General features: G+C 44.4%; 1 protein-coding gene across 9 annotated transcripts in view; it reads right to left on the reverse strand.

The window, feature by feature from the left end:
- Window positions 1-26496, reverse strand: part of PLXNB1 (plexin B1) — a 73877-nt gene that overhangs the window by 37075 nt on the left and 10306 nt on the right. For 4 of the 9 annotated variants that reach the window (XM_038148945.1, XM_038148949.1, XM_038148946.1 and 1 more), the window contains exon 2: window positions 14900-15171. The gene's annotated coding sequence lies outside the window, so the exon portion shown is untranslated. The other 5 variants (XM_038148947.1, XM_038148948.1, XM_038148951.1 and 2 more) reach the window with 5 other exon arrangements.

The raw sequence follows: 26496 nt of genomic DNA on the forward strand, positions 1-26496 counted from the left end.
CACCTCATTTAAAATGAGAAGTAGGTGGTGATGCAGCTGCAAATCTATTTCCTTCCACCCCTCCCTCCCTCTTGCAGACAGGGTATCAAAGCTGCACAGAGCTACACAGCTGCCAAGCTGGGTCAGAGGCTCCATGGAGCTGATGAGCACAGTATCTCCTCCAGAACTGCCCTGTAATCTGCTGTGCTCATTCTGGCAACTCAGCTCCTCAGGGGTGATATTAATTTTGTAGTTAAAGTTAAGAAATCTATCATCACTTCCCTCCTAGGGCATCAGCCCTCTTGGGTCTTCCTGGTAAGCTGAAAGTGATTTAGCTCAGAAGTGCTTAAAGCACAGAGGCAGAAAAAGATCTGCAGCATTTCAAGAGTAAACTACTCCTGCATTTACTGCAGGACTTAGGCCACAAACTTCTCAACCCATAAACTGTGTCTTACGCTCATTCTATACAATGCCCAGCACACAATGTGCAGAAAACACAGCAGCAATGCTGAGAATAGCTGTAAGACTCTAGATCCATCTTCTACTCCCATGCTACAGCAAAAAAAAAAAAAAAAACCCACAGAAGTCTGCTTTTTGGCTCCTTTGTCAGTAAAACTGGCATCTTTGCTCTACCTAAAGACCAGTTGAGAGGATTAGTTTACTTGTGAAATCCAGCGGATGGAAGGTATTATAAAAACAACACTTTATTAAATATAGGCTTTGTGAAGCTCTGGAAAAGCTCCACTTCACACGGTTCTTGTAGGTAAGTAGGCAGCACTGTCAGGATATGCCCGGGTGCAGGAATGCTGGCTCTGGGCTGGCAGCTTTCCCCCAGAGCACACAGCCGCTGATTCACACTGCACCAGCGTCGTGTTTAGGCTACGTGCACACTGGGGCTTTTGTTTGCCCTGATAATGGACACTTAGTGCTTTCTGCTTCAGAGCTATGAACACACTCTGCTTCACCCAGACTGGCAAACAGCCCTGAACTACCCTAGGAGTCTCTTATCCAGAGTGGTAAGCGAGTGCATTGTAGCACCTGAGAGAAACCCTCACCGTGTGGGAGACATTATGGGAAAACCCAGCAAGAAGATCCACACAGACTGAAGGAAGGAGATCTAATTTGATTCTATCCCCTCAGGTTTAGATCAGCAGAAAAGATCTTGCTCCAACTCCAACATGTCAGTTATTTTTAATGCTTTTTAATAATTTCTATTGGAGAGAACTTAATTTAAGGAACCCCTTAACCATACATCATGCAGATATCATGATGGCTTGTTGTCCGACTGTCTGGAGTCTCCTCAGTTTCAAAGCTGAAAATGCCTGCAAACAAAACAACAGGCTGATGGCCATCCACCAGCAGGAGCTTGACTATGTTGTGAACAGCAACAATGACACGGAGAAGAGAATCTCTGATCTGGAAGCAGCTGAGAATCACAAGACGTCATTATAGCTACACCACTCTGAGGAATCTGTAATCTTCTTTTGAGCTAATGCAACCTTCCTCTACCAGCACTTACAAAGTAAAATCGGCATGTGTCTCCAGGATTTATGGATTCTGAAACAGAGGCCTGTGGCTTTCTGGCTAGAGGTTATGCCTACAAGCTGCATCACTCTGCTCTGTGTCCCATGGAGCCTCACTGGCAACCGCCAAGGCAGAACTAACCAGTACTTCAACTCACACAACACTACTCCAACAACATGGATCTTGTTACGAGCTCATCAATCTGTATTTGAACCTACCCCAAATGTTTCACTGAAAGCATTTTATCTATTGAAGTACCTCTACTGGAAAGAGGTTGGAAAATCAACTAGTCCTTCATTCCAGCAGACCATAATCAGATCTTGCTGTGGTCAAGGCTCTAACATACAGCTACTCTTCTTTCAGTCACCAACATCCCCCTGGAAGTCATTTTGTGAAGAGCTAGTCCTTAAAAGTGATTCAGATAAGAAACTACTGTCTGGTCCTCATGACTCTGTGAGAACAGAGAAAAAACAGAATGGTAGTACAGCATGTTCTGCAGGCTGGTCCTAATCACCCTGCACAATGGATAAACACTGAATATAGTGCTCTTTGTTGCTCTTTGCTACAAAGATCCATTAGCAAATGAACTAGTATTTATTGCTAGGTGAGCAAACATACATTAGAAATGAGCATGACTGTGTAGCTATCAGTAGCTAGAAGCATTTGCACCCTACATGAGAATAGAGGGGGGAAAAAAGCCAGCCGTGTGTTTTGATTCCATTTTCCAAGTTGTTTCTCAAGCACAGGCATCACTGCCTTTTTTATGCTTGCCTTTCAGTTAAGCCCATGACAACCTCTCTGGGAGGACAGGAAGGAGGAGGATAACCTACATTTAAATCTGATGGTTTCATGACAGGCTACACTACAGAGCTCTTTATGGATTTACTGAACCGTTCTGCTTCCTGTGCTCACTGCTAGTGTATAACACAGCTGTTGCAGACAGATTGCACTAAAAGTGTGTAGCCTTTAATTAATTCTGAATGCAATTGCCAAGGTTTAAAGATTCATTTTAAATAGTCCATTTTTTTGATGAATTCCCGTTAAACAGGAAAATGTTCCAGACAATACTCTGAACATTGCCTCTAACTCACCGTAAAATATTAATATCCAAATAATACTGCTGAGTTTCATTTATTTAATCTGGATCACAACAGAAGGGCTGGAGGATTAGTCAATTCTGCCACAGAATATTTATATCACAACCACGTAACAACAACCAGTAACATTAAAGCAATGGCACAATTGTGTTACTTAAAATTTGAAGTAACACCGTGTTTTCTGTAGCACTATTTTTACCTCTCTGACCTCACGTATCCCTCTGAGAAACTTTGCTTATTTAATAAATAAACAAACCCAGAATTCATTTGGGCACATTTTAACAGCGTATCAACACACAGAGATTATTCCAATCCTCCCAGATTATTTCCCTAATACCACATTCTATTCTCCAAACATAGAGAGGTCAGTTCATGTTCCAACTTCTAGGCTAGATTTCATACTCACCACCAAACCCAGCAAAATTAGCCTTGGGAAAAAAATAGGTCTCTGAAATCTGCACCTGCAATTCCCACCTTATCATTTGCAGAGCCAACCCACAGTGTGAGCACTAAAAGATTTAAAAATTAAAAGCACCATTCTTCCAGCTGCACACCGACCCTTGTGCTCCAGCACATTCAAATGGCCCAGCAGCAGGAAGACCACTGCTCTGTTTTCTGCACAAAAGCCCTGAATTATAGCCCCCTTCTAAGCTTCATATGCTCAACAGAGACTGGCTGTTTTCTGCTGTGAAACATGGCATTCCCATTAAATAAATAAATCTTTGAGTCCTATTTACTACTACCAAGCCAACTCCCTGTTCTGTTGTTTAAGAAGACTTGCACCAAAAAGCTTCGACAGAGATGAACACAAACCACTGTTTTCCAAGTAAAACTGACCCCAAGGAGAATCCCAAGTTCAAGCAATCCTGTCAGCAGCACTGGCACAGACAAGAGAGCTCTGTTATACCAGATGTGAATAACACCAAAGCTGAGGTCAAAATAACTTACAAAAAAACCCCCAAACCCTTAAAGACAGTATCAAATATGAAATGGCAAGGTGGCAGAAATTCTGTACTACAGAATTAACAGCATTCTTAGATAAATACTTCAGAAAATGATGTTTTCTAAACCCTTGATAGTTATTGCTGAACATTACAAGGTAACTTCCTGGATGGTGGTTGAAGGTTTACTGAAAGAATGTTTCACAAAATATTGTCAACTATGTGATACTTTCATAATGCTTGTGCATTGCTCTTTGGAAAAACTGCAGAAAGTGCTTCTACCTCTCTGGGGCTACTTAAATAATAATTTCAGCCGTACTGGAGTTAACTGATGATAGTGAACAGGTATTTCCTCTAAACAGCTCTAGCACAACCAAACTTTATAACACATTTTCATCAGTGCAAGGATAAACACTAAGCTTCCAGTACAACTAGCTAATGAAGTGTTAATGATTAATACCATGTTAAATAGTGAAATTTTTACAAACCAAGACCAACTACACAAACATTTACAAGGAATATAAAGTAACCACGAGATGCTTACTGTTGAAGAAACTTTCTTTGTATATACAATATCGTTGCAAATCAAGGGTTGACTTTTCCACTTCACCATCCTCTCAAACACTAACTCAATGTGAACTCAAGACCATGCTGCATGTGCGTTTTTAAAAGGGAAAATCAAGCCAGCTGTTAGTTTCACAGCATCTTAACACAACCAAAAGATAACGTTCTGCCAGTGTCACACATTTGAAGATTAAAGTCCTTTAGGATCTGCTCCAACTTTCTGTGTAATCAAACCACAGAAAACCACTAAACAACCCTTCTAGCCCATGAGCTCCTGACTAAAGTCTCCTCATGACACCAGGATTGTTTCTTAGGGCCCCTAAATTATAGAAACTACCACCTTAACCCAGCAAGCTGATGCCTGAGGGTTTTCAACCCCAAGTAAAATGCCTTCTCATATTGTCTAACTTTGCTTGTCAAAAAATCTTCTAACTCAAAGAAGCTTCTAGTCACTTTTTGCCTGAACAGTTTGAAAACTAATCCTCCGTCTTAATCCTCCTTGGGCAAGAAGATAAAGACAGCTATTCTAAGTCTGACAGAGGTCCACCTACACAGAAACCCTAGCTGCAGCAGCAGACAATAATAGATGCCTAAGAAGTAGACGAAGGGCAGACAAGCATAATGCAATCCTTCCCTTACACATCCTGCCAGCTTTGAGCTTTCCCAAATCACAGATTGCAGCCACGTGTAATCCTTTGGATGGATACATTAAGCGGTCTGAGCTTCTTCAGTCAGAAATACTTAATTTTCCTAGTAGCTCTCTGATCTCATCCCAATTTGTCAACACCCTACTTTTTTAGCTACCTGACCTGGATAAGCATTCTCTTTTGACAGGACCTGACCTGGACAGGCCACTCCTTTGGCTGACACTGCACTCAAATGTTATTTTACCCAGTTTGAACCCACCAGTTCTCCATTTACCCACACAAGAACCCCTTGATCTTCTAGCTGCCACATCACATGTTACATTTGCATGTGGACAAACACCATCAGTGACTTAAATATTCTTTCAATTTGGAAAAAAAAAAAAACAACCAAAAAAACCCCAAAAAACTAGTTAGGAAAAAAAGATCCCATTCTCTTAGAGTATGTCCAAAGAGCCTAGACAGGTTTACAGCTGTAATAAAACCCTGCTAGGAAAGCAGGGCTCACTGAAGTTAGCCATCCAATTGGCTCTGCCAAGCAAATTCTCTGTTTCTATGATAATCTACATAAATCTAAAGCCCATCACTCCACATAAAAACAAATTTGCTTGCATGAGTTCAGGAAGCCAATTGTTGCCCAAAATATATGAATATGTGGAGCACAGAGAAACCTCTGCAGCACCCAGGAAATTCCAAGTGCAGATTTCCCATTTCTGTTTAACTGAGATCCAAGAGACAATTTTTAATCTGGTTAATATTAACTAAACTGTTTTAAAAAGAATTGTCAGCTAAGACTCTGGAAAAAAAAACAACCAACCTATTGTGGAAATAAAGTCACAGTCCCTATCATGATTTAATAAGTAGTTAAAAGACAGGTGTTTCCCTGTCAGATGTGGGTTATCAGTGAGATCTGCCAAGAACTTATTCTGCAATCTGCACTGCTCAGTACATTCACATAAGATCTAAGAAGAGGAATATGGCTAGAAATGGCAAATTTTATTATTAAAAAAATTAGTAATCACAATCAAATTCGGAGAAGACAGTAAAAAGGCACTTTAAAGTAACTGCACAATATCTTAGGATGTCAATAAATACCAAAACCAACAAAAACTATTCTAAGTAGATAAACACCACAGGATCAAAACTAGCTATTATCACTCAGAAAAACTTTGAAAACTTCATAGGTCAGTTCAGTACTGAGTATCAAGCAAAAAGGCAAATACAGCCTGTGGGGTAATTAGGAAAGAAAACACGTATCCCCATTATTCTGTCAAATGCTGAAGGCAGTTTTGATTCCCACATCTGAAAAAGGAGACAATAACAAAAGGGACAACAAAGATGACCAAAAGCATGGAGAAGCTTCCATATAAGGAGTGATTGAACAGAGCAGGACTTCGGACAGACAAAGAAACAAGCACGGGGAAGATAAGGAAAAGTCAAGAGGTCTGAAACATGGCAGTGTCAAGATGAAAAACACGGAGTTATCGATGGAGTTACAAGGCTATACTACCATATTTTACAATGCAGAAACAAGAGAGCACTCACCAAAGTTACAGACAACTTTCCTAAGTCAGCTCAGGGACATTGTCACTGGATGTAGAATACTTCAAATAACATTTAAAATGCATAATTAAGTTGTAGAGCTCACTGCTGTAGGATGTCATGGAGACCAGAAACATAAACAAGTGAGAAGAGGGATTATATAAATTATGGAGAATAGATATAGTCGAGATCAGATGATGAGATACAACTCCTCATGCCAAGCAGGGCCCTAAACTGATGATGGTCATAAGCTGGGAGGCAAATGGAGGGCGGGGGGGGGGGGTTTGGGGGAATGAAAAAAAAACCCCTAAAACAAACCCACCACATTATACATGCCCTGTTTCTTACAATCCTCATTAAGTATCTGCCTCTGGATCTTGTCAAAGGCAGGACACTGAGCTACACAGAGCTTTGCAATTTGCCCCAGGATGATATTCTATTTAAACTTCTATTTTATGGTACATTTATAGACTTTATTTATTTTTAAATATTAAGAATGTACTCCAGCCCTGCCTAATCACATATTTAGAAGGCTGGAAGCCTAACCTCCCTGGCTGTTTCTGAAGGTAGTATCTTTCATGTTAACATTCAGATACCATCTAACTGAATCCTGACAGCTCAACACAAAAGTTAATGCACACCATGGGAAAGCAAACCCAGGGCCAGAGCCACAGAGCACAGAAGTGGCAGATCCAAGTTAAGTGCACCCACAGTCCCTCTTTCAGGAACAGCTCTTCCCTGTCTGCCAGCACTCGATGGAAACTCCTCACTCAGAGGGAACACAGCGGATCCGTGTGTGCCGTCGGAACAGCCAAGCCTTGGGCAGAACCACGATTGCTAAAAGTAGGTCAGGACCATCCGTTCTAACCAGGGAGAAAGGAAAGCTGGAGCACACCAGACTGTTTGGCCAGGTATTACAGAAAACCTTCATCTGGGATTTCATCACTACTTCAAACAGATGTGATTCATATTTTACCAGCCTCCACCTCAAACAAGGCACACCTTCCCAACCACAGTGCCCTCCCTGTCATTAGGGGCACCTCTCCCAGCCTCAGCCAGGATCCTCCTGTTCTCAGCTCTGGCTCCACCAGCTACAAAAGCCAGAACCCTGCTCTGCCATAGCTGTTTCGTGCCAATTTCTATAAAGCAGAAATGTCCAGCTGCTTCATCCAAAAACAGCCAGGACAGCACAAGATCTCCATGTAATCACTTCTGCCTTAGAGTCTATTTTCCTTGGCAGGATGCCCTACAGAAGGGAGAGAGAAGACCTCTGCAACCAGCACATGCTTCCCAGAGGACAGGACTGTGACCCCTAACCAAGCTCTCACAGAGGCAAAGGCCACACCCCCTAGGGAAGTTCTTTTGCATCCAGCCTGGCCTTGGAGTAACTCAGCAGGAGAGGAGAGAAACTTCAAACATCCTATGAAACGCTTGTGAAAAAGCACCAGTCCTGCACTTTCACTCCAAGAGGAAAAACCCCATGGTCTCCATGCCAGCATCAGCCCTGCAGGTTTGCACAGTGGAAGGGAGAACAGAGGCTGACTACAGAAAGAGTTCATGCCAGCAGTGGTACAGACCACAGGCAGACACACAAGGACCATGTCCCGAGCTCCACCATCCAGTTGTCAAGATGCAAATGAGAAATGTTATGCACTGTAGCCTGTCTTGAATAAATAATTTTGCTTTGCAGACATTGAGCAGTGCAGGGTGCTCTGTTCTGTTAAAGAAATTGTCTTGACACCCTTAAGTCTCAGATTTAGTACCACAATAAATCTATAAAGAACTAATGTGCCCTTGGTAGACAGGAAGAATTCTTTTTGGTATTTTCCTTCATTTTAAATAAAATTCCCTTTTCTGCCTTCCCCTAATCTCCTGGAGAACCATACCTCCTGACAGCAATTTGACAGTCTTCCCCTCTCACTCCAAGAGTGTCAGCAGTTCTGGCTGTAGCCATGAATACAGGCAGTAACATGCAAATACATTTAATGCAATGCAGCCACATGAGTAGTACCTATCCCCTCCCACCCAGAAGAGACAGCAGAATAAACAGAACTCCACATCACTGCCACAATCTGCTTGTGGTTTGCCTTCAAACCAAGATGAGGTATATTCTACCTTGTATTACTCAAGTTATGTTAAAGCATTATCAGAAATGACGCTTTGATCAATTATCTGCCATGAATTAGTGCCTCAGCCTGCAAGGTTCTCAGTCATCAGCTGTGAACTACTAGGCTCAATAGTCTGGCAATTAGGTTACACAGGTCTGCTAGATAATGATCCAAACTGAGGCGACCAGACATTTTCTTCCACCTCAGGAAGGCAATGCCAAGGCTTTCATAAAGCCAGTAACAGATAACAACACACCATGCTGTTCAAAAACCCTGGGGATCTTCCCAAGCTTGGGAAGCTTCACACCTACATAACACATCTAAGAAAGAACAGCTCTCACCACGCTAGTGCAGAAGCCTGAACAGGTTGGGTGCAGACCTGAGAGCCAGGATCAACTTCACCCCAGTCACAACAGCTCTGAACAAAGACTGTCCCATGCAGGCTGGATATTCAGTGCTTTCAAATGGAGTCCAGCATGGAATGGTGGCCCAGGAACCACCCATGCAGGGCATTCAAGGTACACACAGCTGAGGGATCACAGGCTGGCAGCAGCCATGCAGCCTTATTCTTCTACTGCACAATCACAGCCCTCCATGCCAGGCACTGCCCACACTTGGAAGTTCTTGTTTCAAGGATAAAATTCAGAGCACGAGACTGCATACAGAGAGGGGTGAGAGAACTATTGCTGGGCACAGGCCATCAGGCAATGCTGTCCCTTCATACCACAGTGGATCCACAGCCTGGAGGAGTGAAAACAAGCAACAGTAAAATTAAGTGGCAAAGGAAGCAGAAGCTGGGACCCTGCAAGATTTGGTACTTGTAGAAATAAACCTTGTGGAGCAAGAGTTCTTCAGTTATTTTGTTAGCATGCAGACATCTAGTCATGTATTATCCAGAACAAGGAATTGTATAACAAGAAAAAATTCCCAGTAAGAAATTTTGTACCTTCAAGTGGCTTTACAAACATGAGGTTCTGTTCGCTCAGATTACGGAGATCCCAACTTTTTCTGGCAAAATATTTGAGCTCCTGGTTCAGGGTTGAGAAAACTTCTTTGGTGCTGTCCTAGAGGCACAAAGGTTCAGAACCAGCTCATGACAGCCATGAATTTTAAAGACTTTTTGGTCGAGACTGTTCTTCATCTGGTTTGCTACCCTCCCACCTGCTCAGTCTGACAGCCACTGGCTGAGCAGGACTGACTGGCTCATCCTTTCCCCTTTCAGAGAAGCCCAGACCTTCACCCTAGGGCTGCAGAGATGCACTAAACAGGTCTGCAGTGCCAATCTGAAATGCAAACTGCTTGAGCAGGAATTTCAGCCAGTATAACTGGCTGACTGTTGGCATTTCAAGACCATGCTGCCTGCCAGGGTCACCCCTGGGCAAAAAAGTGCCCAGGAGACAGGAAAACCAGATTTACAGTGACAGCACTGAGTCCTACAGCTCAGTAGCTGCTCCTCTGCTAGAAGGAATAGCTAGACAAAACAGAGAGGAAGGAAACAAGGGACAAGTATGCACATCTGTGCTAGAAGGATAAACCATAGCCTGTGGTCATCACAGTTCTGCTTGCAGACTGTCCCAGGTCCAGGCAGCCCTCCTCTGTCATTTTAGGCTGTGTACTCCACACACATGGCAGGGACTGTGCCTTCCTCTGGGAAAGGAAACAGTTTACTCTGCCATGCATAGATAACTAATCGAAACCCCACAAAAGTGTGGCTCAGACAGCTCTTTTCAGACTTATACACGGATCAAACTGAGCAATCAGCCTCCCAACATCAACCCAGGAGTCCATGGTGGGGCTGACACAAATTTCACCTCATAAAAAAGTTTTAGTTTCAATCTTCTCAGGGCTTAGTGGGAAATACACTAGTTAACATCATGGATCAGCTAGGAATAGAAAAGATCATACTGGCTAAAGATGGGTTCAAACTAAAACTAATCTGGACAGACTATCTGGAGAATGGCAGACAGGTCCAGCACACACAGGAGCAAGCTGAGAGAGAAACACTGCTTGAGCCAAGCTACTGATGAAAAAAATAATTGAGAAACTGAGAACAAACCAGGAAAGATACTCCGTAAATGGGGTAACAACTGAGCACATTGCTACTCTGCAATGATGAGACAGGGTTTGGGATACAAACTTCTTCCTACATCAGAGTTGACTAAATCAAGATAAAGGAGAAGCAATCAACAGGAAAGGAACTTCAGTCTCCTCCACCTGGATTCTCAGCCCCAGGTCTGTCTGTATTCCCCACAGCTGTAATCTGAGCACACAACTCCTCAGCCACTCCATGGAGTAACGTTCACTACAGAACATGATATGCACACAAGACTGTTTCTGTATCCTTGGAGAGGGGCTACAGCTTCCCAAAACACACCAACTCAGTTTTCAGTCATAAGAGCCTGCCTCCAAGAATACACAGCACCACAGTTCCGCTACCGGTCAGCTCTGCATAGCTGCTCCCCAGGGATCACAGCAGCAAAATTAGTCAACAAAAAGTTTTAAACCCCCCACCCCCAAACTCAAAACAGCAGAAACCATGTCTCTAGAGACAAAATAACAGCCTGATGTTGTCCTCTTCCTTCTGAAATTAAAAGTTCAAAGGAACAACTAGGGCTGTTCTGTACTGTGCCCTCTGCACATCTGAGTAAGCATCTAAAACCAACTGCAAGAGCTGACTTTCAAGGGTGAAGCATCTAGAAGTGAGCCCTGTTTCTGAGTTATTTTTAAATGTTTAGACAGGACTTAAAATAGGACCAGTGTTTTGAGTACTTCTGAAGAGTATGAACCTCACGTAGGCCATGACATTTTTAGTTTGAAAAAGCTTTGGAACAGAGGTTTTACTGTTCATGCATCAGCTTATCACCCATTTTAGCTCAAATTAAGTTAGAGTCCATTACAAAGCAAGAAACACCCTTTCAAAGGAGGGAAATTAACACAAATAAGATGTAGGCTATCGGCAGTAAGGCAGTCTCTGTATCTCAATAAAACCTACCATCCCATAATAGCAGGAACAGCATTTGCCACAGAGAAAAGGGGAAAGTCAGCTTCTCTGCTTACAATATTCATCTTCACACCACCTTTCCTACCTGTGTAGTTTCTAGACTTACACTCTGCCTCTCTTCAAATTCAAGTCAACAGCCTGCAGACTCCAGCAGCCCAAGGCAGTGCCTTCAGCAAGCAAGAGGTGCATGCTGTACACCACAAGCAGCACAGAACCAACCTAGAACACAAGCTGTGCCAGTCTCTCTTTTACCAGTTTTATTAGCATCCCCCCACCCACCCCATGCTGACAAACCAGGCTGCACTTGCCTGGCTCTGGCCTGAAACATCAGACTGAAGCAAACCCATAGTAGCACTTCACCTCCCTGAATACTCTCCCAGGCTTCAACAATGAGCAGCTCAGGGACTTCCTGGGATAAAGGTGGTTTCTATGCATTTAGTAACCTTCAATAGCTCCTTCTTCTACAGACCTGCCCCATGTCCTCACATATACACATATATTTGGCATTCACAACATCCTGTGGCAAGAAGCTTCCCAGGTTAAGGGCACACATCGAGGACTAAGCTGTTACTTGGTTTTAAGCTTACTCCATGCAACCTGTTCCTACTTCTAATGGAAAAGGAAAAAAAAAAGGCTGCTCCCCCTCTAAACTTTCCACGTGATTCAGCAATTGAAGATAACTGTCATTTACTGTTTTTTCAGGTGGAAGAATCCCAACTTATTCTGTCGTGCTTTGTATGGAAGGTAACACTCACCTGTGTTCACTGTTGCTGCTGTTCCATTTCTAAAAACTGAAGATACCTCTATTAAGATGGCAATGGTTTTCCTAAAGCTGTAGAAAACTCAACTTCCATAAGAGCTGGAGGAACCAGTCTGATGGTTATCAAACACAGCAGGGATTCCCCACTTCTATAGTGAATTGCCCATCTGTAGTTGTCTGTTAAAATATTCAGCCTAACTCCTTAAACTGAGTTTGTTCAAAAGCAAGTTTACTTTCAAGCCACAGCATTCAGCTGCACCCTTCTTCCAGAACAGAGTATATTTTAAAAAAACTTTCTCTTCCTGTTAGTTCCTTGAAAATACAAATTATCTTATGATTGAACCAGCCTGCCCTGATGAAGGGTAGATCCCTCACAAGATTATGTGCCAGAGCTTTATTATGTCATGCGTTCTTCGTGAACATTTAAATCCAGCAGTTTTTCCTCAAGTATGGGCACAGTGTTTATAGATTCCTGACACTCCACAGAACAATATTGTTACCAGACCTTGTTCACCTGCAGAGTCATTTAAGAATATTTGGGTTTGGAGACTGTTTGTATCATGACTCCCAAAAATCCTGAATGACTTCTTTCACAAATGCAGTAATTGCTTCCCACATTGTTTATGAGATATAGAACTTTGTTAATAATACATGCTTAGCTGACTAAGCAACCTAAACTTTCCTGTCAAGCTGAAATAACTTTCCTGGCTTTACTCTGTCCTTTGCCAGTTTTACTCTTAAGAGTCAAATAAGTGTTTTTTAAAGATGCACATATGTAGAAGTATAACTGGAATTTAAAAAAGAGAAAGAAGGCCATTAAAACCCAACAGAACAATATATTACCTAGAGTTACAACAGCACTAACAGCTTCTTAAAAATATAAACCTACCCCACAATTTAAGGTTTTGAACCACACACTAAGGATTAGAAGGAACACCTCACCCCACAAATGGCCCATAACTTGTCCTGATAAAAACAAAGAACCCTTCTCCCTAGGTTCTATGAGCTTCTGAGGTGTTTTCAGAGGCAAAGGTGAATGTTTTTCCTGAAGAATTCTTGCCTTGCACACAGCACTGCATTTGTGTGTTTATCTTTATTCTTAAAAACTGGTGGTGCACAGAAAATAGGGCAGAAAAGCAGTCCCTGAACTGCTTAAAAGGGAGGGGAGGGAAGAGGAGGGAACAAGAAACACTCTCCTAGGTAACACCAAGTCGCTACTCCGGCTGCACAGGAATGAAGTTGAGCGCGACTCAGATAATGACCGTAACTCACATTTCAGAAGTTAGGTTGTTCAGACATGATCTTTCACACTTAAAGGTACTAAAAAGCATGTCCTCTAGTGCACCTCTGCTGGAGCACTTTTTCAGTAGAATCTGGACAGAATCATCTCAGTATCTCAAAGAATACAACATACAGTCCTCTGGCCTCCTTACAATCTTGTGTCTTTTTATGTACCCTGAAAGCATGGATCCAGAAGAGACTGGCCTGAATTCAAGTAATCTCAAGTACTTACTCATTCCCTATTTCAAACTTCTTTCATTTAATGGTTTTACTGGAACCACACAGAGCAATGCAAAGCTGAGGCAACCAGACTCTCCAATCTTTGTACATTTGTTATACGTACTCAGGATTTATTCTTGGATGCCTCAGATTGAAAGAGATTTTCTGAAAACTTGCTCTTTATTACCTAAGAGTTCCATCCAGGTCTACTACCAAACTTTCAGGTTGCACCCCAGAGAGGTCTGGGCTGGGGGTTGCTGTCTCATTTTGTTCATTGTTTTTATTTCTGCTGATTTCATTTCTCCTGATGTTAGAGCTGCAAACCCAACAAGCAGACATCCTTCTGATGAAGGGCTCCTGTACTCCCGGGGCTCTAACGTGATACTCATCTCTCCAGTGCAAAAGTCAGTGACTCATCTACATCAGCTCCTAGTATCCAGGTGCCAGGGTTTCACTTCCCAGACAGAGGTTCATGCAGATTTGCAGATCTCCAGCATCTCATTCAGTCTGGGCTCTCTGGTGTACCACCCTACATTTGATATTCAAATTCCCATATTCAAATTGCATGCATTCACCTACAGAGTGCTTCGCCAGGCAAACTGACAGCAGAGCTGTAACTACCTTGTTTCATAGGAAGCAGCCTGAAAGAATTCAGTTTCAGGGAGACATCTCTTCAAGGGTCTATAGCTGTCAACACCACAAAGCTCAGCCAGCACAAAGCAGCTCATCACACTCCATGGTGATTGACAGACAGAGATGAACATCACTCCTGCTCCAGGAGCCTGTCTTCAGATTTGGCAACACTCACTGGCCCATTTCTGCTTAGAGATCACCATCAGAAATTCATGGCTTTGTTTTGGTTTTTTTTGGTTTGTTTCTGTCTGTAGGTTAAATTAACTCCCTTCTACAGAAAATTCAAAGTTTAAAAGTTAGTTTTTATATTTCAAGTGCAGCACCAGGGTGCCAAGAAGACTTGCAAAAGGTGTACAGTGGCCTGACTTTGGTAGCATTGCAACCCACAATTCCCAATCACTCTCTCAAGAAAGTTAGGGTGACAAAGGAAAAAATGACAAGCAAATAGGCAATCTCTGGAGTAAATACACGTGCTTACAGCAGAACTCTACAGAACAGAGCTTCTGTTGAAGAGATGTCCTTTATCCTTCACAGGATTTCCGTGCATAAAGAGAATGTTCCCTTTGCAAAGGGAACAAGTGAACACTCCCACATACAGCCACTCACTCTTTCCAGCAGACCACGTGCCTGGAGAACTCGTCCAGCTAATCACAGGTGGAACAGTTGGTCAGGTGGGTTCGTCACGCAGCAGCATCCAGAGGCTGCCCAGCATGACAGTGGCCACGCACACGGAGATGATCAGGAACACGGAGGAGCCCAGCGGGCTGCAGCTGTCCATGGGCATCCCAGTGGTGACTCCTGGCACATTTTGCTTACCATCTGGACTCTTGGGAACGTTGAGACACCTTCATTTCTCTTATTGAGGAGTGTGCCTCAAGCTGGAAAAAACAACAGAGCATGAAATGCAAAGACTGTTTTTCCAATAAATTAAATCTGTTGCACTTGACTCCCACTGTGGTTCCCTTCCTCCGAGAAGGCATGGTCTGGCCAGCTGCACAAAGTCCAGGCAGCCCTGAGAAAACAATGGGATCTTTTTCTTGCCAGAACCAGCCTTCCTGTTCACCCTTCTAACCATGGCATGGAGGACACCCCCAGCGCGTCTGCGGAGGAGAGGAGTCTGTTGGCATAGCAACTGCACACGCTAACTCTCTGCTAATGAACAGGGATAAAATGTTTTGTTCTCATTAGGAAAAATACAGACACATTCCTGATTGGTGAGTAATGTCTCTGCCTCTGGGAGATTAGCTCAGAGCTGTGCAGCCTGAAACAGCCTCAATTCAGCCCACTGCAGTGCTTCCCTTGAACAGCCACTCTCCAAGGACCCCACATCTCTCAAGGGAAAGCCCACAGAGCTTTCTGCAGCACTTTGCCTTTGGGCCTGCGACAGCTCAAGGCGAGAATAATGAGAAGAGGCTAGACAGGAGCAAACCGGAACAGGCACAATGGGAACACACCCCCTGTCCCTGCAGGGGAGCCAGCTCTCGCTAGTGCCTTCTCTGCACCTGGGTCCCAAGCTACCTCGGAGCCAGTGAGAGCTTGTCTTAGTGCATCCAATGCAGGTCTACCTTGCACAGGGCTCAGATCCGCCTGGGACCCCAGCTCCCACTCCAGCCACATCTTCCAGTGCTGGGTGAATAAATGGACAGAGCAAAGAGCTGCAGAACACTCACAGCAGAGCTCTGTGACCATTATTAGGTGCCTGGGTGCAGAAAAGACAATAAGGGCTCCTGCCTACAAGTCTTTATTAGGATTTTTGCATTAACAATCAACAAGATCCACCACAAGCCTGGTATTTGCAGAATATTTGCACCCTGTTGTTTTACCACTAAGGTCTGTGTCTGGGTGCTAACCCGAGCTACACAAAGCCTCTGCCCACACAGGCAATACTGCTTCCCAAATCCTCTCCTCTTCAGATCCTCCTGCCACAGGAGCCAGTACAGCAAGTGGGAGGATCAGAGTACTTCACTCTTTGCAAAGATGATCTGGGGCAGATGCAAGACCAGACACCCAATGCACAAGCAAATATCCAGCCTCTAACCACAGTTTTGCTGGGCTTTTGGCATAACCTGGTCTGTACAGCACAAACACAGCCCAGCAGAATCAAACTCTGAGCCCACAGCTCATCTCTCCTTTATGCTGCTACTGGGTCCCATTGTTCACATCAGTTCACCTTGCCTTTCAAAAGCTGTTGGGAATAAGGACTGCACACCTTAGACCTCAGAGGGGACTTCAGTCTTTCTAGAGGCTGAACAGGTACACAAACTCCCTTCTCCCTCTGGTGGGAGACAGGTGTTGGCCGGGATTAGTACCTCACACAGATACACTCAGCTCCACAGCAAACTGGGATGTGGCAAAGCTCTCCTGCTCTCCCACACCCCTGCACTGCTGATGGAGAAAGAGTGGGATTTAGGCTCACAGGCAGCCACAGGCTGTGCTCTGAGCACTTGCTAACTCCCTTATCCAGCCTCTCAGACTTTCACCTGCCATTTTCCTGCTCCTCAGGACTTCAAACACCTCAACTCAACAGCTCAAAGGGATGCAAGAGAAGGCAGAGTCAGCACAGGGAAGAAAGGACCCTGCTCCCTTGCACCTTTGAGAGACGTGCGTGTGCTGCAGGGAACCCAGCGCTGCTGCTCTCCCTCAGCCACAACACCTGCGTGTTAACCTGCGCTGTGATCCGCCCGTAGGACTGCTCGGGCTTCATTTCTACTTCACGTCCTTCCAGCTGAGAATTCTGTCATTTCAGCCCCTAGGCAGGCGGTCTACTGCCTGCAAAGCCATCTCTCTTTGCCTAAAGGAGAGAAATAACCCAGCTCTTGCCCAGCAGCGACAGACCCCGGCCTTGGCTGGCAGCCCCTGCCCAGCCTGCCGTGAAGCGCAGATCCCTCCCAGACCAACACAAGGCCAGAGGGGCCGGGGTGCTGTTTTCCAGCCTCCAGGCATTTTACTTGTTCCAGGCGATCCCTCCCCCAGCCCTCAGAAAGGAAAAGCCGTGGGAATGGAGCTCAACACCCCGAAGTAGGCTCACCCCCGGGCGATGAGGAGCTTAACTCCCTGCGCGCCGGCGGGCAGCCCTCCGCACAGGCTGGCGGCACCTCGGCACACGGGGACATCCCGGGAACGGCCCGGCCTGCTCCCGGCACTGACACCACAGCCCCAGTGCTGGGCCAGCAGGGAAGGGACGGACCTGCCACTCGTCCATCACAGTCCCTGTCACTTTCCCTGGACGCTCGTCATTCCTGCAGTTTTTCTTTGCAGCGTTTCCATCCTCCTGCACACAGCCAGCGAGCCACAAGAGCAAAGCCCTTTCTTCATCTTTCGACTCTCCCAGCAGGTCCCAGAGGCTTCCCACTTAACAAAAAGTTATCTTTACCATGTCACCAAGGCACTTTTCCTCCCTTCCGCCCCACACGCTGCGGTACAAAGCCGCCCTCGTGGGCGCGGAGCCTGCGGTCAGCCATCAGCCAGCATGTCAGGAGTTAAGTTCGCATTTCCATTCTCCTGACCTGCACCAACGCTGGCTGAATATCGAGCTATTCTTTGCAGCTTGATAAAGCATGAGAAAGCTAAAGGCCTCACACACTCCTCTTTTCACAGCTTGGCCTGCTGCCCACAAGCTGTCACTCGCTGGCACCCAGGGCAAAGAGAGAGAGGAGGCCAAACTGCAGCCAGCTGCAATGAATCACTCGCTCCCCGTCCCTCCTCCCCAGGGAGCCCGGGTCCCTCCTTCCGGCAAGGGGATAATGTCTGCCTGGCCGCGCTGCCTTCTTTCACAGAAAAAGCCATCCTGGGGCGGGGGGGGGGCTCCTATTGCAAAAAGCTGCTGCCACAAAAAAGCGCAGAGCCTGAAGAACAAGGATTTCTGCTCAGCAGCTGGATGGGAACGCACGGCTGCCAGCGTTCAGCACAAACACCACTTAAAAAAATCTGAAGTTGGTCATTTGTCTAAATTGCAGGAAATTCTGGAGGAAGGCTCAGGCACAGAATCTGATTTGAAGGAGACTCTTTATGCCCCACTCATGCAATATTTATTTCGGGGACTGATTTCCATTTAGTCCTTTCCTAACGGCCCTTTTCCTTCTCGCTATCCCCAGTGTGATAGATGAGCGATTTCTCACACCAGCCCAATTACCAGGTTTCAGCCAAGCTCTCTCAACCACCACCACCATCCCCTCAAGTTTATTTTGATGAGTTCCATCACATAAACTGCTTCCACACATTACAGTTTGTTCTTCATATTTAACACAAAACAGCAGAGGGAAATGTCCAGATCTCAGGGTCACTGGCATCCCAGACAAAAAGTGTAGCCAAGAAGGCACAGGAAGACCAAGGTCATCACGTGCATTTCTTGCTCTATAGACCCACATTTGGAGAGCAGCGCTTTCAAAAGGTAAAGATGTCCAAGCCTTTGCAAGGTAAAGATGTCAGCTGTTTGTTTTCTGAGAAAGGGGATTTCTCCAGTAAAACACATGCAAACTCAACCCCTCTCCATCAGCCAAAGCATGAACTGAACAGTGGCACATGGATCCACATGGCACATGGATACCTCATCCACTTGTTTCTGTCTCCTGCAAAGAATAACTTTGCTGCACAGTAGCCAGTCCCTGCTCAACAGCTGCATCTCTCCCAGTACAGAGAAAGGAGCTGCAAACTGCAGTTTTACTGGGAAGAGAGTTTAGCCCCAAGCCCCACAAAGGCAAATTCTCATCACCTCCAGGGCAAGAGGAGAGGTTGCTTTCCCAACAGCATGTGCTACCATGTCCAGCATCCCTCTTCTCCCACTAGCACTATCCCAGTGCCTCATATCCCTAACACCCATACTCTCTGCTTTGCTTTCCTACCCAAGGCAGCCTTTTAGGCTCCAAATTCAACACACCTGTCTGGTAGTGGGCTTCAAATTCAGCCAGTGTGAGGGCAGGAGTAAATAAATTCCTCTTATCTCTTCCTGCACTTGTAGGGTGATGAGGGAAGAAAGCTGCACAGTTCCCACCTGGCAGACAATGTGTATTGAAACAGTGAGAAACTCATCAACTTTGTTTGGCTCACAAAGGTGATCCACAAAGGGTTTCTTTTATTATTGTTGATGTTTGGGCTTTAAGGGTGTTTGTTTTTACAAACTTTGAAACAGCACAAAACAAAACCATGAAAAGAAACCTTTTTTTTTAACAGAGAAACGGAAGGACCTTCACCATTCCTAAAGCCACCTTCATCACAAACTAAAACAAGTCTTAAAAACACTCAGGGGCACAGGCTGTCAAGAATCACAACTAATCACAGTCAATGCCACTTTATCACATTCTTTCTCTGCCAGATGACACACTATGGATGGATTTCCCCTTATGACACATTTATAGCACTTTGTAAGGCTTCTCCTGCACTCCTGTACATCTGCATCAGTGTCTCCTCCACAACACCTGCAGCTACAAAACAAGTACATTGAAAAGATTATTACACTGAGCACCCATAAGTTAGCAAGCTCTGGAACTCCGGTTACCCCTTGTGCAAATGAAATACAAAACACTCCCTAACCATGCTCACACACACTGCTCTGCTGCGGGAATGCCAGCTCATCCAGCATTGCCCCCCTCCTCTGACAGAAGGATCTCTAAAGGCAGAGCTTAACAGAAACAGTTAATATCCTGAGTGTGGCTCTGAGCCATCTGAGCTCTGTGTGTAATATAATCAGGTTCATAATGCCCAGAATAGCACTCTGGAGTCCTAGCACAGACTAAGACCTCACTGTATTAAAGTGTTGTGTGGATAGCTGCAGTGGTGCCGTTTTCTCTTCTGTAGAATTACTGAGCACCATATACAGGAACCAACCATAACCCATATTTTACAGAAGCTGGGACACAGGAGAGCAATGTACACTTTTCAAATGTCTTTTTTTGGCAGCTAAATCAAGTTAGTATTTTCACAGACACACTGAGGGAGGGAGGGAAGGGAACACTGAGGTTACTCTCTCTCCAGAGCAGACAGGCAAAAGCCTAGTTCAGCCAAAGCTCACTGAGGCTCTTTATGTTCCTGTTCAGTGACAGAGGTCACTTGTCGAAGCCTGAACCAGATCTGGTACAGGGCTGCCTGCTAAGCATGCTGGCAAAAGGATCTGAGCTATACCCTTCTTTGCAGTTGTTTGTGTTTCTTCAGGAACACCAAAGACCTGGAGTCCGTCCCAACACCGCTTGCACTGCCTTTGCTAAAAACATGCCTTTTAGCTCCAAAGTAAAATTTGTCTTGAATTCGTTGTGCTCTGAAGAAAGAAATCCCATACACAGGATCCACAAAGAAAGTAATTGCATGTGTTTGCCAAATCATTTCACTTATGCAAATTCTAATTTTCAGCACAGATTCCAGGGTACTTTCCTACCATAAACACAGGTTAGATCCATGGTTGAGCTGATTACCCTTTGATGCTCTTCCGGTTCACATTGCACAGCAGGTGCTGCTCATACTTCCAAAGCATCCAGAAGTCACAGCTCTTCAATTCATTGATTTTTATGAAGCATCAGGTCATGCTTTCTGGCCTTCAGCTGATCACAGTTCATGAGCTTTCTGTATATTTTGGGCTTAGGATCTGTATGTGTTTGAAGTGAGTAGAGACTAGATGCCTTTTGGCAAGATGCCTGAGGCAAAGGCCTCAAGAGAGAAATCCACCATTTCCCAGGCTGACACAAATGGACAGGCATCCCTTTGCTTCAACTTTTATTCCCTATTTGTGAACTGGCTATGAAGAAGGACGTTCTCCTCTCACCTAAAAAAAAAATCAGTGGTTTTAGCATTGCTTTTCCTTTTTTTCTGCTGTGTGTTTTCCCCCAGAGAAGAGGAGCCCCACCAGTGTCTGATCAGAGTCCATCCTGCCCCGGCAGCATGTTCTCCTGAGCTAAACAGAACAGGTGGGGAGGCAGGAAGACAAACTTCCACAAAGCTGTTTCTTAAACCAGATTTACAGGGATACAGTGAAACAGAACAGGGTCAGGGAAGATTGAACACATTTGTGCCTAACCAGCAAGACTGCCAGGAGAGACCCTGACCTAAAACAGATTTTCAGGGAGAAACACCAAATCCAACAATCACCTGCAGCCCAGCTGGGAGCTGCCACTGCCTCCACTCTGGCTGTACCACTGCAATGCCATCACAAACGCAGTACCATCTTTCCCACTGAAGTACCTGTTCCTCTAAGAAGAGGCCATAAAAACTACCTCATCTTTTGCATGCTGCAAATGATGAGGATCTGAAAGTCTGGGTTTTGGCATCTAAAGTAACTACTGTGAAAATGCTACAGGAGATTTTTGCCAGAACAGGTGAGAAGAGCTTTCCAAATTCTTGAAAAAGATAATGTGTACAGAGGCAACCCAGTGCAGAACTGCAGAGACAGCAAAAATTGAAGTCCTACTGCTGTTGTGAACATTCCTGAGGCTGTTGGTGTGGGAAAGAGGAGAAAGTTGGTTGCTGCTTTACCTGTAGTCACTCAGGAGACAAGCCATCAAGATCTATAGAAATTATGATTATCTTCTGGAATAATAAATGCAGTTTCTGGGAGAAAGAGTTTTCATAGGGATATTTTTGACTATTGGTTGAGTAACTTCTTTGTTGCAGACTACAGAAAAAAAAAGACCCTTCTTAAAAAAAAGACCCTTCTTCCTATTGCTTTGCCGTTCAAGACATTGTCATTGTCACCTTTCAGATGTGTAAGCATAAGAGACAGCAGCAGCTGAGCTGTGGTAATTAGGAGGGAGAGATGTGCAGACCTTGCTCACATCTTCCTGTTAAGATGCAGTTTACACTTTGGCAGGTTTAACAGTCCCCAGTGAAAATAAGCCATCTGCATCTGCTCCAGCACACCATCCCCATTTCTGAACCCTTCAAGCAGTTCTGGAAAAATCAGCATTGCCTCCCTGCTTCTTTCAGGCCTAAATGCAGTCACAAACCCATTAATTCTCTTACAGTAATGCAGGAACACTGGCTCTAGACCTGTTCACAAGGCATCTACTTAAAAAAAAAAACAAAAAACAAAATAAAACCATTTCCCATTTTATTCAGGCATCTACTGAGTTCCAGGTTTCACTGCTTTCTGTACTTGCAGCAGAGAAGCCAAGAGGGACACAAGCAACCTTATTCAATTCTATTCACAAGCACCCTTCCTTGGGAAAGCCAATAACTTTCAGAGGGTCTCTGCAGACTTTGCTCCACTGCTTTGCACACTGGAGAATGGCTGGTTGGTAATCCTCTTTTCACTCAGTGAGCACAGACCCAAAGGTTTTCATTCCTGTGAGCTCAGAAATTTCCATTTCCATTTGAGAGAGACATTTTCCTGGCAGTTCTCAAAAGATGCATTTGTAAAATAGGGAAACAACCTCAAGGAATGCTAAAGCAAAGGAATAAAGCTGTACGTGGACAGCCTTTCTACCTCAGCCAGGAAAGGAAATTCCTTCTCAGCACCACTGCCCCATAAACACAACCTACTCTGCGAGTACCAAATACTTGATCAAAACAAAGTGACCAGCTGACCACCCTACCCTGTACAAACACCAAACATTTTCAGATCACCTGGGGCAACAGCCTCCAAAATCTCAAATAAAAGAGAGTCCAGAAATGTGCACTTGTGTGTGCATGCAATACAAGCAAAGAAAAGGGGTGCACATCAGATGGCTGCAACACAGAGAAGTGAAGGTGTTCTGCTAACTCACTACAGGAAGACATGCTCACATCAAACTTTAAACTCTGGTCCATAGATTTTTGCTGTCTCCAAAGAGACAGCAAAACTAAAAAGACAAATCCATTGATGTATCCGTATTGTAAAATGTTTAGAAGTTTGCAAATCCAAAGAGGTTGAACCTTGCTTCTTCCAAGTGCAAAAGATTTAGATGCCCCAGAGCCAAGTCCCAGAAAAAAGCCCTAGTCAGTGGCTCAGGAATGCCAGCTCTTAACACCGACCAAATGCATACAAACCCTCTGGTGGGGCAATTCACAGTATCATCTCCACAAAAACTCACTGAATATTGCAGCTATCATTCACTGCCTTACTTCTGTGCCAGGGAAACTTAAGTGAGTCTCACTTTGACACCCTCCAAAGTAGTCAGCCAAGTGAGCTATTTCCCTGCCTTGCTTTAAGGGGATTCCTGCTTGGTGTTTCTGTAGAGGAACAAGAAGGCTTCACACTGCAACGGGCAGGATCCCCTCCATCACTCCCAGCTCCTTAGCAAAGGCATTCCTGAGGTGCACTGTGCCCTAACAAATCAACAAAAGCGCTCCAGGTTTCCTGGCAGCTGGAAATTGGAATTCTGCAGTGAAGGCAAACACCTCTCCAGCTAAAGCAAACACAGCCAGGGAGCCCCTGCTGAGCACCACAGCTACTGTCAAAAGAGGGACAGGGAGAAGGTGGGGTCATAAGGCATCTGGCTGACAAAGAGCAATCCAACGTAAAGACAGAAGACGGTCATAAGCCCAGCCCTGACACAGGCATTCCTCTGAGCAGGCATGTGCTTGCTGAAATGGTTTATCAGAATAAACCCACAAAGCTTAATTTTTAGGGCAATGACCATCTTGCCCTGATACAGATGGTACTTTTGCCTTTAAGAGCATTTATTTTAATGTTTAGAAGACCCATGTAAAAGATCCTGCAAAAATACAGAACAAAAATAGCCTAGTCTTAAACAGCTTATAACTTAACTCTAAAATAAACGAAGACAAAGGGAACAGCAGTGATCAGTATGAGCAGCACTCAGCTCAGCAGAACAAGACGACTCCTGTTTCCAGGGGTAAAGGAAGGCATTTGGGGTTTTTTTTTCTTTTTAAACTATATAACAGAAAAAACCTGATGAAAGATTTGAGAGAAGAATTATTAGGTGGGTTGGAATACATTTATGGGCCAACCACCTCTCAAGCAGAAACCAAACCAGCATTTTTCAAAAGCAGCACAAGGAAACAACAGAGGGTAATGTTACCAGACAAACAGCAGCAAGAGCCCAGTTTCCAGCACTAATATTTGCTAGATTGCATACAAAAAACTAGATGGGCTGCCTCAGTACCTCATTTTCAGTTGCACTTGGCGAGTAAGGGAAAGGAGAAACCAAGCAGGGCTGAAATAGTGACAGCAAAAGAGCTGCCTGCCTCAAACGCTCTTACAACAGGCACAAGCCCATCAATACCATAAAATATCTCTCATTCAATAAAACAAAGGCATCTTCCTCAGATGCACCCTGAGAGCTGGAATAAATACCCAGATTTTACCATCTCCCCCTCCTGATGGTTATGCTCTCCCACAGGGAGTTTCCTGGTAACGCTTTCAGTGCATGGATGGGAGGCAGCAGAGGGTATGTGTGAACAAATTCACTTAAGTCAGACCCGATCTGGACTGCAAATCCAAGTCTTCAGCTTCCATGGCATCATTTGGAGCCCTCACTGAGACCACTGTAAGGCACATTTTCCTTCCCATTCCCTTGAAGAACCACCAGATACCAGCCCATAGGCAAATACTGCCTTTAGGGTAAATCCTGGTCTACCTACACGAGGTTAATTGAGACACACAGATGCCAGGCAGCTGACAGTGCTCAGCAATGGTGCAAAGCCAGCAGCCCCATCAGCAGGTGAGTGCCAGGAGCTCCCACACCACAAATCATCCACCCCCAGCCTGAGGGAGATCCAGCTGGCAGAGTTGTGCTCTGTTTGGGAAGATGGTGAGTGGCACTTAAAGCCCCGAGTCTCAGGAAAGAAATAACAGCTGAATGTGCAGGGTGAAGGACTCCTACATATGTATAGTGGAGAGACACACACAAAGGAGGGCGGGGGGGCAGCTGGGAAGAGTGACAGCAAGACTTGTCTCTGGGCCTTGTGCTTATTTTGACCTTTCAGTTAAAGATTCTCCAAAAAGGCACTGCTCAGCCCCAAGCCTGATTAGATGTCTTGGGAAAAACAGAGCACAAAGCATCACACATGAATGAGCACAGAGCCATAACAGGATCTTGATATTCCCACCCATCCATATGGCCAAAAAAAGCCACGTTCTTCAATGCAAACATTGGCAGCAGCAATATGAAACGAATGTGTTAATTAGCAGATTTTGCAATCCAGCACACAGCAGAGACTGCTGATGGTGGCTATTATATAGTCAATCAGAAGTGAAACAGAACAAGTACCACGTTACTTAAACCATTCACAACAAGGTTAATAATTTGCTAATTGCATATTTCTGGCCTGAGCAGACCAAGGTCTGTTTTTCAAGCTTCTTTTCTCAAAGGTATTTTGAAATGTATTTAGTAAGGCAAGCTCTCCATCACTTGCAACTCTTCTCTTTGTTAACATTCAGTCCCAACTTGAATGTTTAGCTTAAATTCAAGAAAGGCCGCTGCCTGGCTTTACACAGCACCAAACTAAATGAGCTCAATGATTTCCCAGCCTTGTAAAGTTCTTTCATTTTCAGCCTGTAAACAACCACAAGTTATTCTGAAACAATCAGAGGTTAAATTACAACATTCATCAGATTTATTTCTTGTATAGGATTTTCACATTGAATGCAAGAGAAGATTATGAAACTGAATTACTTAAATGCCACTGGAATTTAACATAATTCCTTAGAGTACATGGGTTTACATGCTAAATGCTTAATAAAACTCTACTCTCCTAAAAAGTTTAATCAATAAAATAAATACTGCAAGACAGGTGAGATACACTATTTCACCATTACACTGATATTTCTAAGAAATATAAAAAATATAAATAAGATTTCATTTTCATGAGATATTTGAAGTACAAACCTCAAGCAAACAATATTCTTTACATCCAGGATGTACCACTTATGGTGCATAAGACATGTAGACATAAACAAAGTTTGGAAGGAAAAGAACAAACAGGGATGAAGAACATAACTGAATTGGTCTCGGGGTTATTTCTAAAGCACAGAAAAACAGAAATCAATTGCACCAGGACTAGTCAGAGTCACATAATTTAAGGTACAGCCGCTCTGATTTCCTGCCTAACACACAGGCACTGTTCCATTTTATCCACTCACACCTCCATAAAGCCCATTAAGTGGTTCTGTGAAATGTAGTGGTTTATGGCATCCAGACTAAAGGCCTTTGGAGGTCAAAACCTAAGTTGACTACTCTGCTAGTAGTTTGCTACAATGGCTCCATCATTCTTTCTGGCAGCGTGGCCAGACTAATTTCTTATTTGTTTGCCTTCTGCCTTGAGCCATTAATTCCTTC

This window comes from Motacilla alba, chromosome 12 (genome assembly GCF_015832195.1).
Source record: "Motacilla alba alba isolate MOTALB_02 chromosome 12, Motacilla_alba_V1.0_pri, whole genome shotgun sequence".
Classification (NCBI taxonomy): Eukaryota; Metazoa; Chordata; class Aves; order Passeriformes; family Motacillidae; genus Motacilla; species Motacilla alba.